A 12,115-nucleotide genomic window follows, 5' to 3' on the forward strand; every position below is an offset into this window, starting at 1 on the left:
CATTTGATCAGTTTGATCTCAGTGACCCTATTCAGCACACCGGTCCGTGTTTGTCACTGTGGCTCGTTTGGGATTTAAAACACTCTGACGGTCTTCAACAATGAGATTTTAAATCAACAAGATAGTTTTGGTAACAAGGTCAACATCATTGCCTTTATCAGCAGAATCACGTCAACTAAAACCCTAACACTTTTATTTTGGGTTGCAAATCGCCACGTGAGCAGTTGTAGAATTAATGTGGTGTTAATTAAATGAACGTAATAGTAACAACTTTTAGCATGACAAAACAAATAGGATCGGTATAAGATCGGGAGTTCTCGTAATGTCTAGTTCCCAAAATGAGAATAAATCAAGATGAGAATATTCACATGAGAATATTGGTGAGATAATAAGATTATAGAGGAGATATTGTTGAGAATAAACCAAACTCGTATCGCATGGCACATAAAAACCTGTTTGTCTATGGCTCAGGGGACTTGTCATGTAAGACAAACAGACAAGGAAGTCACAAGGACATGGATTGAGTTGCAATAAAGTGTGTGTCACACATGCCGCGCAATGCAGATAGTCAGCTGCCCGTCATATAAAATCACGTCAGACGGAGCCTTCAGAAGCTTTACCGAGCCAGCATGAAAAAGGATCCCTGTGTCATGAGATTAATATTTAAACTCAATATAAAAGCAGTGGGACGATCTTACAGATGATTATTTTGTTTGGTCTCTGACAGACTTGTGTAAGTCACATGATTCAAGGTGTGTTTGATTATAAAGTGGAAAGTCTTAACATATCATGACAACATTTTGGAGAATGGCTTGAGACTGAATTTCATTTTCGCTGTTACATGAAATGATAACCCCCACACAGGAGTGCGTGATTATAATAAAAGTCTGTCAGACAACTCATGTTAGCTAATTCAATTTGGAGGTCATAGGGCAACCTCCTGAGTGGCTGTAATTCCTCTTTGCATTCTTGACGATAGAACAAAAGTCACAAAGTGATGCTTCCTTGGCACACTTCAATTATTCTTATTTTTACCTTTCTGCTCAAAGAATGCAGAAAAGTAACAATATTGAAAAACAGCCACCGAGCTAGCACACTGCTTGATCTTCAAATGGAAACAAAGGTGGTGGTATTAACCCTCATAGAAGTTGTCCATGTTGGGGAAAAATTAGGTCTGTTGAACTGTGCTGAAAAAATATTGATCAACAATATTCAACTTTCAAAATCATGCGGAGGAGAAACTAAAACAAGTCATGCATTCTCCCTTTGGAAGTCCGATATTTGGCTGATATAAATGAACACAATACCAAAGCCCATTCTCCTCATGTCAGTATGTTTGTCTCTCTTGTTTTTCCCACAGTCTAATGATTAATTAGCACAAGCAGCAGGACAGAGAGGTGGCCGTGACGTTGGCGGTAGCCATGTCAACGCAATGGCGAAGGCCAATTGAGAGAAAGGCTGCAATATATTTGACCTGCTGGAGCTTGTGTGCATCTGTGTGTCTTTATCATGTGGCAATGTTTTTATATGGCAGTCATTTGGCCATACAACCATCAACATCAAGTTAATCATTGCACACTTAAGACTTCTATATCGCTTTAGACCAAATTGTCAAACTGCCATCAAATAAAAATGTCAGCAGAGCAGCGATAGTGTTTTAAATAGGATCATCATCAGTGGAATCATAAACTCTAGTCAAATAACTGTAAGCTGCTGAAACTCCAGTAGCAAATAAAAATGCTTTGTATTGCTTATTGCAACAAAACCATCCTGGTTTGTCCTGTGTTGTTTGGCCATGTGTCACAACAGTCTCAAACTACGAGCCCATTATTAACCAAAATACAAAAACAAAAGACAGAAACCATTTTCCCATGGTGATTGTGTGATCATTTGCCTTTTGAATGATATTACACTATTTTTATGTTACTTTATTAATACACAACTGCATATTAGTAATCCAATATGTTATGTCAATGGCCCTTGAAGCTACATGTCCTCATTACAAGGTCTTGAGTGTCCTGGTTTGTGTGACTCCACCCATCTGCTTTCCACACACGACGCTTTGCAAATACTCACTGACCCACTTCCATGCTGCAATATCGTGTGTGACAAAGTCCTATGTCATTTGACTTGAACTGCCACATTCCCCCAGGACAGCCTGACACAGTATCTGTGTCTGTCTGTGTGTGTGTGTGTGCGTGTTAGCATGAGAATAAGGAAAGTCTGTAATACAATCTCTGAAAAAGTTGTGTTTTTGCAGGGTACGTATGTGTGTGGGCATGTGTGTCCCAACGTGTGCTCACTGAGGTAAACTAAATACCATGTGCCACGATCAGCTGTGGGACATGAGGTTTGCAGGGAGAATGCTCTGCGGTCAGTCGACCCAAGTTGTCCCGTCAATCTCTCCCTCTTCACGTCTCTCACTCTCTTTCTTTTGTCTGACTCGCTTAACGTGCATACACAAGCACTCGTAGTGAACTCAATCACCCCATGCCACTGGACCAAGCTGGTCATGTGCAATCCAAGCAACAGTAAGTCTGCGGGGAGGGAAACAACAAGCTGTAATTAAGCTTTTTGTTGAATAAGCATAAAAAGGCATAGCCTAGTGGGCTAGAGTCTGGAGGAAGAAAATCCTTCTTGACCAGCTTGGTGGTAAAGTTGAATGGCGAGATGTTTGATTTGGATGTTTTCCAGTGAATTGAGATGTGTTGTAGGGGTTGAGTCGAGTGTTACTAAATCAACTCGTAGTAGTGAACATCTGACATTAGAGAACTTTTGTCTTTAGTTTCCACTGTACTGCAACGCATGCCTAAATAATCTATCATTAGTGGTGCAACTTCAATACATTTTACAAATACATCTAATTCCAATAAATAAATAAATAAATAAATAAATAAAAAATAAATAAATACATAAATAAGATACATTTTACAAATACAAAATGATTCTTTCGTTCTAGTGTTTACATGGTTATATTTTGTGAATGCGTTTTTCAAAACCCCAGATTGACAGTGGTATAGTGAATAAAAAATCTTATTCAAAGGTCGATGGGGTCTACCAACCTTTACCCTAGAAGCTCACTCCTCTCCAGGCTGAACCCACTATGCATACTAAAGAGGACTTTGCTGCGCCATGTTACACAGTTAAAGCTGAAGAATGCGGCTATGGAGTAGTAAATTTCACATGTGCACACACGCATTTGCACAAACACACCTATTTCCAGCCAGACAGCTCAGCAGAAGAGCAACAGAGGAATCCCGGCAAGCAACCGTTGATCCCCTCCACATATATAACCACACACTCCTTGCCACCTGCTGAGACTGACTCCGTCACTTCAGTAACCCTAAACCCATTCAAGCGTTACTCTCACTCTCTGTCATGTTATTTTCCCTTGAAGGGGATTTTTGCAGCTGAGACTTAGCATAATGATCAGCAAAGGAGATAGAATGACAATAAGACGATTCATTTTGCTGTCTATGGGCGTTCAGGCAAATGCTACAAAACAGATGTCGCTTCACACTTCAAAAATATATACTGACTCTAAAAGCACATATTTAAGGAGGAACTACGGGGAGCCCCGCCTCACCCTCACCCAGAACCAGCACTGTGTCACAGGCTCGTGATTACTAAAGCAGCAGCTCTGTCATTACCGGACGTCTTTTTGTCTCTGCAAAGTTGCTAGTAACTTCATTCAAAGGAAATCTCCACTAGCCACGCCATGTATGTATCCGTGATTCTGATTTGGCTTTAATGACGGGGATGTAGGCTGAAAAACATTCTACGCAGCCAGTGGAAAACCACACGTAGCAAACACGCATCGTCTCACACACGAGCTTGACCGTAACCAACAAAAATGGTCATTTGAATGACTTGTGATATGTAAACAACAGAAACATATCCTGAAATAAATATACATAAAAAATAATAGCAGGCTCTCAAACTGCAAGCTATCCACCCTAAACTTCTAGCTTGCTACTGAAAACATCCATCAATGACTAGTGGAACTGAAAACACAGAGTTAAAAAGAAAATCAAAATATGACTTCAATGTCTTTGGAAAAAGAACTCCTTGGTGGTTTGTGAGTCGAAACAGGCGACGCATGATTCACTACTTAAGTAAAACAACAACAAATGACAAATTAGTGACAGATTAGTCTCAAGTTCAAGTCAATTGGAAGCACATTATAAGCGGCCTGAATGGTAAATGGAGAGGCCCAAAATGAAATCAGATTTGAAAAACAAAGCATTAGAGGGAGAGCCATGTGTTCCCTCGCTTTTGATGAACTGATAAAGACTGAAGAGACAGAGTTGTTTTCAGAGACTCTGAAATCAGGATGGATGGCTTGCACATGTGATGCATGCATCTTTTCAAATCTTGCTCAAAAATACACTCAACAAAATGACTTTTTAGCATACGTCCGCTTTTGTACAAATATACGCAACACACAATCGTCTGATGTTGGGTCTGGGACCAATAAAGGAAAAAAAAGCTTATATAATTCAATTGACAGCAATAAATAGTTCAAATGAAGACAATCTATGAGCGCCTTTAGAAATTAGATTTGTTCTGACGTTATTTGAATGTTTTTTTTCTTGCACTTACAGTGTCATGAGTTGTTTCTTTGGTAAATTCAATTTGAAGTGCTCAAATTTAGAGAAAGGGTTGAAATGAAACGTTCATCATTGATTTCGCTCAGCTTTCACATGTGCCCCTGCAGGCATGGAGCATTCGTTTAATGCCATATCCCATTTCTAGCGCTTTCGTATGCACACACTACACGTCATGCTCTGCTACTTTTTTCTGCTTGCTTCAACGTGACTGGCCACTTTGTGTTTTTGTTATCTAATCAAATCTCATTTACTCCATACAATAAGGAGGGATCTTGAATTGAGAAATAACAAAGGCCCTCTGTTTGTATGCAAACATGTTTGCTAAATCCAACAAACTGGTTGAAACTCCCCATCCATGTTTCAATGCCACTGTAGATAATTCCAATTATATCACACATTTCCTTATCTGCATTCGAATCACGGGTGAACTGGGGCCTCTCGCAGTTGACTTGAGTACATAGAGCATAATAATGCTAATTAAATTGAAAGACCATTATTTTATTAGCTGTAAGGTGACTTCGCGAAGTAACAGAGAATGATGCATCAAATTTTGCAACAAATAAATTGGTTCAGCTTTTGTGGATGTGTAACATCCTCAAATTTGTTAATAGTTGCAGTAACTAGTATTTTTTTCAAAAAGGCAGGGCGACGATGTGCAGCATGGATAGGGGGAAAGGGGAAAGCTGGACAACAGGGAGCAACACAGGTAGCATGACAGATAGCGACATAGCAAGACAACAGGTAGGACAACAGAAAGAAAGGAAACAGAGGGCTGGGTGTACGGGGTTTATATAGGCCGGCTAACGAGCTGGGAGCAGGTGTGGAAATCAACCATAGGTGCGGGCAATCGGCGTAAATGCTGCTGACGGAATGGGAGGGGCAGGAGAGATGAGCTGTCCAGGGTACCGGTTATGCGGATGCATGACAGGTCTCTATTATTCTGATGTGAAACTTCAACAATAAAGATTATTCACTCATTCCTAGCAGAAGTCAAACACTGGGGCAAATAGCCGTATCATAGACCGAGAGCAGATATGGTTTCAACCCGGAGACCTCAGCTGCTCTTGCACTTGTATGGAATGGTTGTGTTGGGGGCAGGCGGGTCGTCTGAGATTAACACTCAGGTCATGCTGACTGGTGTGCACACACGTGCATATATAGGACAGCCCCAGTTTGACATAGATTGAGAATGTTATTATGTGAATTTCTGTCTGTCTATCACATAAAACATAAACATGTCTATCCGATAGCATGCACAAGAAATATAAACGCTTGCTGTGCCCGTTAACGTCCATAAAAATGTCAAATCTCATATCCATAAAACAATGAATCACAGGGACCTTGGGCTGTGCACATATTGGCCGTTAAAAACTGACACCAAATTCAAATTTTTGGATTTACACAACAACGCTACAAAAGTACAATTAGTAGAAAAGTACAAAGTTATTTGTAAATAAGCTAGGTGAGCACGACGGTGACTTCTGTTTTCCACAGGTGATGATCGACGTCTTTGTGTCCCGAGTTTTAAGTGTGCGCTTGACGCGACTAACAGATGTTTAGGTCTCCCCTCCAGCTGTTCCTTACCTGACCGTGTAGGTCAACTGGGCGGGTTAATCCTACACCAATCATTAGCGCACACACACCCACACACAAACACAGTTATGCCTTCAACCGTCTATGACTCACCAGGTTATGTGCCTTGTGCCTGCACATGCATACATAGCAGCCTTTACTGTGGGGGTCGTGTTTACCATTTGGAGGAATGAACACTATTTGGTCATGTGGAAAGCAGTCGTCAGTAGCCAGGAGTCATACAATCACACCGTGTTTTATTGGATGGGCCTGAGAGTGCTCCGTGTGCACCCAGGAGCGAGAATGAGCAAGTTAAACAACATTCTGACTCCCTTCATCTAATAGTAAGAATGTGTTTCACACTTGTAAGAGATAGCTAGCAGAGCTCAAGCAACAGGTGCAAAGTTTAATTCTGCTCAAGCCACCGTTGAAAGACAATGAGAGCGGAAACATGTACAGTATGGATTTGGAACGGAGTCAAAAGTTGATAGTGAAGTATGCATAAGACTAACAAATGTTGACTGATATATAACATGATCACTGATGTAAACATCGTGATCCATTTAGTCCATGATATGTTTTTACAATCCTGCGTATGTACTTTAAACAGTACCATCAGCAATGATGTTAATGTTAACACAAGGAGAAGTGTCCTGGCTGGTCCTCCAATATAATCAAACAGGGTCACTATGGATATGACAGCGAGCCCACCAAACAAATAAAAAGGCATGTTTTGTTCGATTTAACTCATCCTGAGCAATCGAGTGTACCTCATATTCGTGTGCACTGAATGTATGTGATTTTTTTTTTCTTTTTGTCATTGCTGTTTTTTCTCCTCTGGCAAGCAAGTTGTCCATCGTCCCTTTACTTGAAATATTTACCAGCCCACGTCTCGGTCGCATTTATCATTATTATGCAACAACCAGTAAATTGCTCTGGGAGAGGCCAGCGCCATTTGTCAAAAACCTAAACGTACAGAAACACAGAGTTGTCCTAAGTGATATCGTGTGATTCCTTCTTGTGACTGTCTGCAAGTCAATCCTCAAACCTACATTTGGTGTGTTTAAATATGAGGCCCAGTTGGATAGAAGAGTGGTTTCATTGAACTTCAGCATTGACGTGACCACCTGCACGTCTTATCATGTTACATACGTGCAACACACCAGCAGGTAATCTTTAAGAGAGAATGTAGGTCAGTGTTGCAAGCGGAAACGAAGCAGAGAGCCAGCCGCAGGCAAATCCTGACTTCATATGGAGGTGACGGCTAAGGCGTACACCAGGGGTGTCAAACTCATTATTTTCCCGGGCCGTATTGTAGTCATAGCTTCTTTTTTTTTTTTTGCTACGTTCAAAAAACACTTCTTGTATTTTTCTGTAATTTTCTAGGAACAACTCCAACCAAACTGTGACATAATGGTGAATTTTGCTAGTATGGTACAAAGGTTTTGTTTTACTTTCAATGGCAATTTTTTTTTCTCTATCAATAAATGAGGTAAGATTTGTAAAACGATATCCAATGTTTGTGTTATAAGGACATGTTTTTTTAATTTGAGGCCTTGAAGCTGAAAAAGTTGGAATGCCCTACTTAAGTGAATACACGGCTTTCTGTATACTGAGAATCTTGGGTCACACATTTGGGAAGGAAAAACAGTGAAAACATTGTTCCTTCTCTCATGTCATTGCTCTGATGAGACACTTGTGACTTGGAAAGACCTCCTGTCAACTGAATATGGTTAAAAGAGTGTTTCTCCCGGAAACCAACGTTACATAAAGTCAGAGTGTGTTAGCTGTTGTGACGCACACAAACAAAACAAAGGAGGGTGACGAGTAATGACTGGATGTGATGTGATTCAAGTTAAGCAGTCAAACCGCTCGAGGCCTAATGACTCACCCTTTCGTCTTGATACTCATCATTGTTTCGACATGCAGAAATTGCTGTTGACCCTGTTGCCGAGCAATATCTTGCATGATGATGATGATGACAAATCCTCGCTCTGTGTAAACAAGTAATTTACATCGTGAGAATCAAAATGGAGATCGTATGAGCAACGAGACGTCGGGTTCATCTGAGCCAATTGCAGGACATGTGTAGACAAACAACCATTCACACACTCACACTTAACGTATAGACAATTTCAAGTCTTCCCAAAGACGAGAAGAACGTAGTCCATACAGAAGAACCAGAGCCAACATTCAACCTCTCAACTGCCTCAAATAAAGATTGTGATATAAAAGTGTGCTGTATTTACAAGAAGCACTGCAATTAGTGAGTATACTTTAATAGGGGATACACAAGACACACATAGAGAGTCTGCAATTGAGTGCAGGAGGTGTGTTTTCTCACTCCCCAATAGTATTTGAGTTAGTGTACACACACACACTTACACATACTGTAGCTCTCCTTCGCAAGAGCATGAATGAGTGTCCTGAGAGTGGTGGATAAAGGTGGTCTGTGCTGCTCTTTTACTCCACCTTCCCTTAAAGGGGGGCATTGATGGATGACCAGGCCTGCTGAAGCTAGAGAGAGGGCCTGAGCAGATCTTGCAAAAGTTCGACGAGTTTGGCGTGGAAGAACTTTAGAGCCCTGACCTCAAGACGATCTATGGGATATAAAGTAGAACAGAGGTTTCGATCCTTTTGTCCCAACATCGGTGAACTTAAAGCTAGTTAACTCTGACAGAGGTGAGATTTTGTTAAATCAGATTTTCCTTTACTGCCTTAGCGAAGCATCCAAATGTTTTCTCCATATGCACCATGTTGTAAGATTATTATTATCTTAACAGCCCTTGGCAGCAGATGGAAGAGGTCTGTGTTTGTTATTGAACTAAGCCACATCAACAAATATTTCACAACGTTTTCCCCTTCCCCAAAGAACAGGGGAGGAGTTGACATTTTCACCAACATTCTACTTTTCAGCTTTCTTTCACACTAATTGCCACTAGTTTAGCACGCCATTGATAATAATTGTAGTCGATGGTGCAGTGCAGTATGTTATGCAACAAAACATAATAAAATAAAGAATAAAAATACAGTAAATTTCAGTACACATATATTGTGTTTGACAATAATGATTACAATTGCATATATACCTAAGAATGAAATGAATTGATTTATTCATTTAGCAGTATGGAAGTATGAATGTTAATGGTATTGCGGTGGTATTTTTTCCTCAAACGCCTGATTAAATTTGCCAGTTGAACGACTACCCCGGCGTTGCTTTCAAGCTCTCCGATTCAGCTTGCTCGCAGATGCGTATCGTCTTGCATGCAAGGATTTACTGATCCCAACAGTAACCCAGGTACCTGTGAACGCTCATTTTCAATTCTTAAATTCATTAAGGGCAGGCTGAGGAGAAGCTTATCTGCAAGTTAAAGGCTTTCATGTTGATTGGCTCACAAAAGGACATCCTAATGTGCTTTCCATAAACACGTTGTCAAACAGAGTAAAAATAGCATATTTTAAACGAAATGAATTTATCTTACCCCAAATTTGCAATTCACATTTTTCATGAGAAAGAATGAATTCATTCTCCACATAACTTTTTGTTCCCCAAATGGAAATTACATTTATTAAAGAGCTCAAATCCTACTAAAGTCTCTAAGGACCAAGTTAAATAGAACCAAATGGAAGTCTACCATTGAATGGCAGGGCATGATTTGACTTCTCCCAATGAAGTCTTGAACAAATAGATGTGGTTCTGCTAAGAAATGAAGCAGGACACTTTAATGATCTTAATGGAAAAACAGGATCACACCAAGAGAAAAACAGAAACATGGTTTGTGAGCATACAAACACTCATTTCCTCTGACTGGCCGGCAGATTATATCAACACAGCCTTTTGTTTGAAAGCTGCAGATATGAAATATGGATGTGAGTTACAACACAGCATCTAGAACTAGCAGAACTAACAACAGCCCTCTTCCTCTGCCCGAGCGCACGCACATACAATGCATCTGGGAATAGGAGCTTAAAGCCTCCACCAGATGCAGGTCAAACCTCAAAGGTGACCTGAACTCTTTACCTCTTTGAGCCAGAGGGGGCTTCATAAATCTTTAGTTTATATTTACCAGTATAATCATATGGACGTTTTTCTTTCAGTTCCCACTTGTGCAGCAGTCCCCAAGCTTTTTTTATGATGGGACATTTTGACGCACTGGCATCAAAAAAACGTATGGTGAACGTCTTAGCGATTGTTTGCAAACTTTGACGAACCCTGATGAAAAATCAACATTTTGGCCGTGCGCAAACACTCACCACTCAGTAAAATACACGGGATTACCATACTCGCTTATCAAGGTGACTATAGTTGACCTAATCAAATGAGTAAAACAAAAATTGCAAAAAACATTTTTGCTATTGAAATAAAATCACAAAATTGTTTCTTTAAAAAAATAAAACAAAACCGAAAGCGTATTTTAAGATTATAAAACCAACAGGAAGTATAACTATCGTCAAAATGTCCCTGGTATTTATTTTGTCAATGAATATAATAAATGAGCTAATTTATTTCAATTTAAATGAATTTTGGTATTGGCGTCCATTGGTAGCTACAAAAGAAGACCATCTCTGTGACTGATTGTAGTCAAAGCGGTGAAGAGCATGACAATCCCATCCTGGCCAGCAGCCCCGTGAATCACGGAACATCTGGCCTCGATCATCGTTCCGGCAACTCACGACTAACACGGCCTCTCATTCCGAGTAGTTATGAAGTTTGTACAACACAAACATTCGGATGATTATATATCATTATTCTACGCTGCTCACGGTGCTCGGACATCCTCTCACGGAATTCTGCACATTCTGACCTCGGGGATTGTCTTGCTGCATGAAAAGACAAATGAGAGAAGTCAATAGCGGTATATTTTCCAAATAAACATCACAAAACGATGCCATACGCCTTGATTTTTCTCTCGGCCTTCCCCTGCAGTGCTGACCGTAAAGCTTCTTGGTCTCATGTGAGACTATTGATGTCTTGAACGCGATTGATGGAGGAAGTCGAATTAGGCCAAGTATAGATGTCAACGCGCTCCTGCCAGATCGTTCCTTATCACCTTCTGAGCTCGGTTGCCAATCACGTGTTTGGAGACCACGCCTGGACTAAGTAAAGCTGCTTTACTCCAGCTAGACGGGACATGTTACATTTTACAGCTGCATCTCTCAAACACCACAGCCTGAGGCACGCCTGCGTTTGCCTCCCCCATCTACTCCCCCCCGTCCCCTCCCAACCTGGACCTTACACTGCAATCATCTCGATAGTGGCTGATCAACATTTAGTGGCGCCGTAGTGACATGGATGAGTCAACACGCAAGTGTTGCCAATTGATATGTTTGGAATTGGGACACTGGAGTCTTGGAAGAAGAACAGCACCTTGTGATGTGCAATTTAATTGGAACACAAGACAGCTGGACAATATTTTGGCTTGTGAACTACTAATGTTGGTCAGTCATGCTGATATTTTATGTTACACGGTGAATCATAATAACAGTTGGGTGGAAAAGAGAAAAACAGATAAATTAATAAAGAACAACAACCATCAAATAGTAACGAATGATGATGTTATTGCTAAATATTGGATAATTCAATCATTCATTTTGCTCAACTTTTTCTAAGAATTGCTTGTTCATGGTTTTCATTTTCCATCCACAAATTTCCTTGTATTGATTTAATATGATCAAGTAAATTTTTGTCACTGTAGTTTTCATATTTCAAAAAGGGTAAAGCAGTCATGTAGCTTGTATTGGTTTAAATTCGTGTTGAGTTCATTTATATTTCAAATTTGACTTTTGCAAAATGGACATTCATTTAAAAACATTATTGAGGGATGACATTACCAGGCTTTGCTCTGTAAAGTTCATCCTGATCTTTAGAGCTCCAGTCAAGAATATCATGACCTCTAAATTAAAACAGCCACGCAGTAATGAACAGTTAAACA

The 12,115-nt window shown here is 40.2% G+C and overlaps 1 long non-coding RNA gene across 1 annotated transcript in view; it reads left to right on the plus strand.

Annotated features, from left to right (window-relative positions):
* LOC125978243 (uncharacterized) overlaps nucleotides 1-12,115 on the plus strand; it is a 43,251-nt gene that overhangs the window by 28,060 nt on the left and 3,076 nt on the right. The window lies entirely within an intron of this gene.

The sequence above is a fragment of the Syngnathus scovelli genome, chromosome 12 (genome assembly GCF_024217435.2).
Source record: "Syngnathus scovelli strain Florida chromosome 12, RoL_Ssco_1.2, whole genome shotgun sequence".
Taxonomy (NCBI): Eukaryota; Metazoa; Chordata; class Actinopteri; order Syngnathiformes; family Syngnathidae; genus Syngnathus; species Syngnathus scovelli.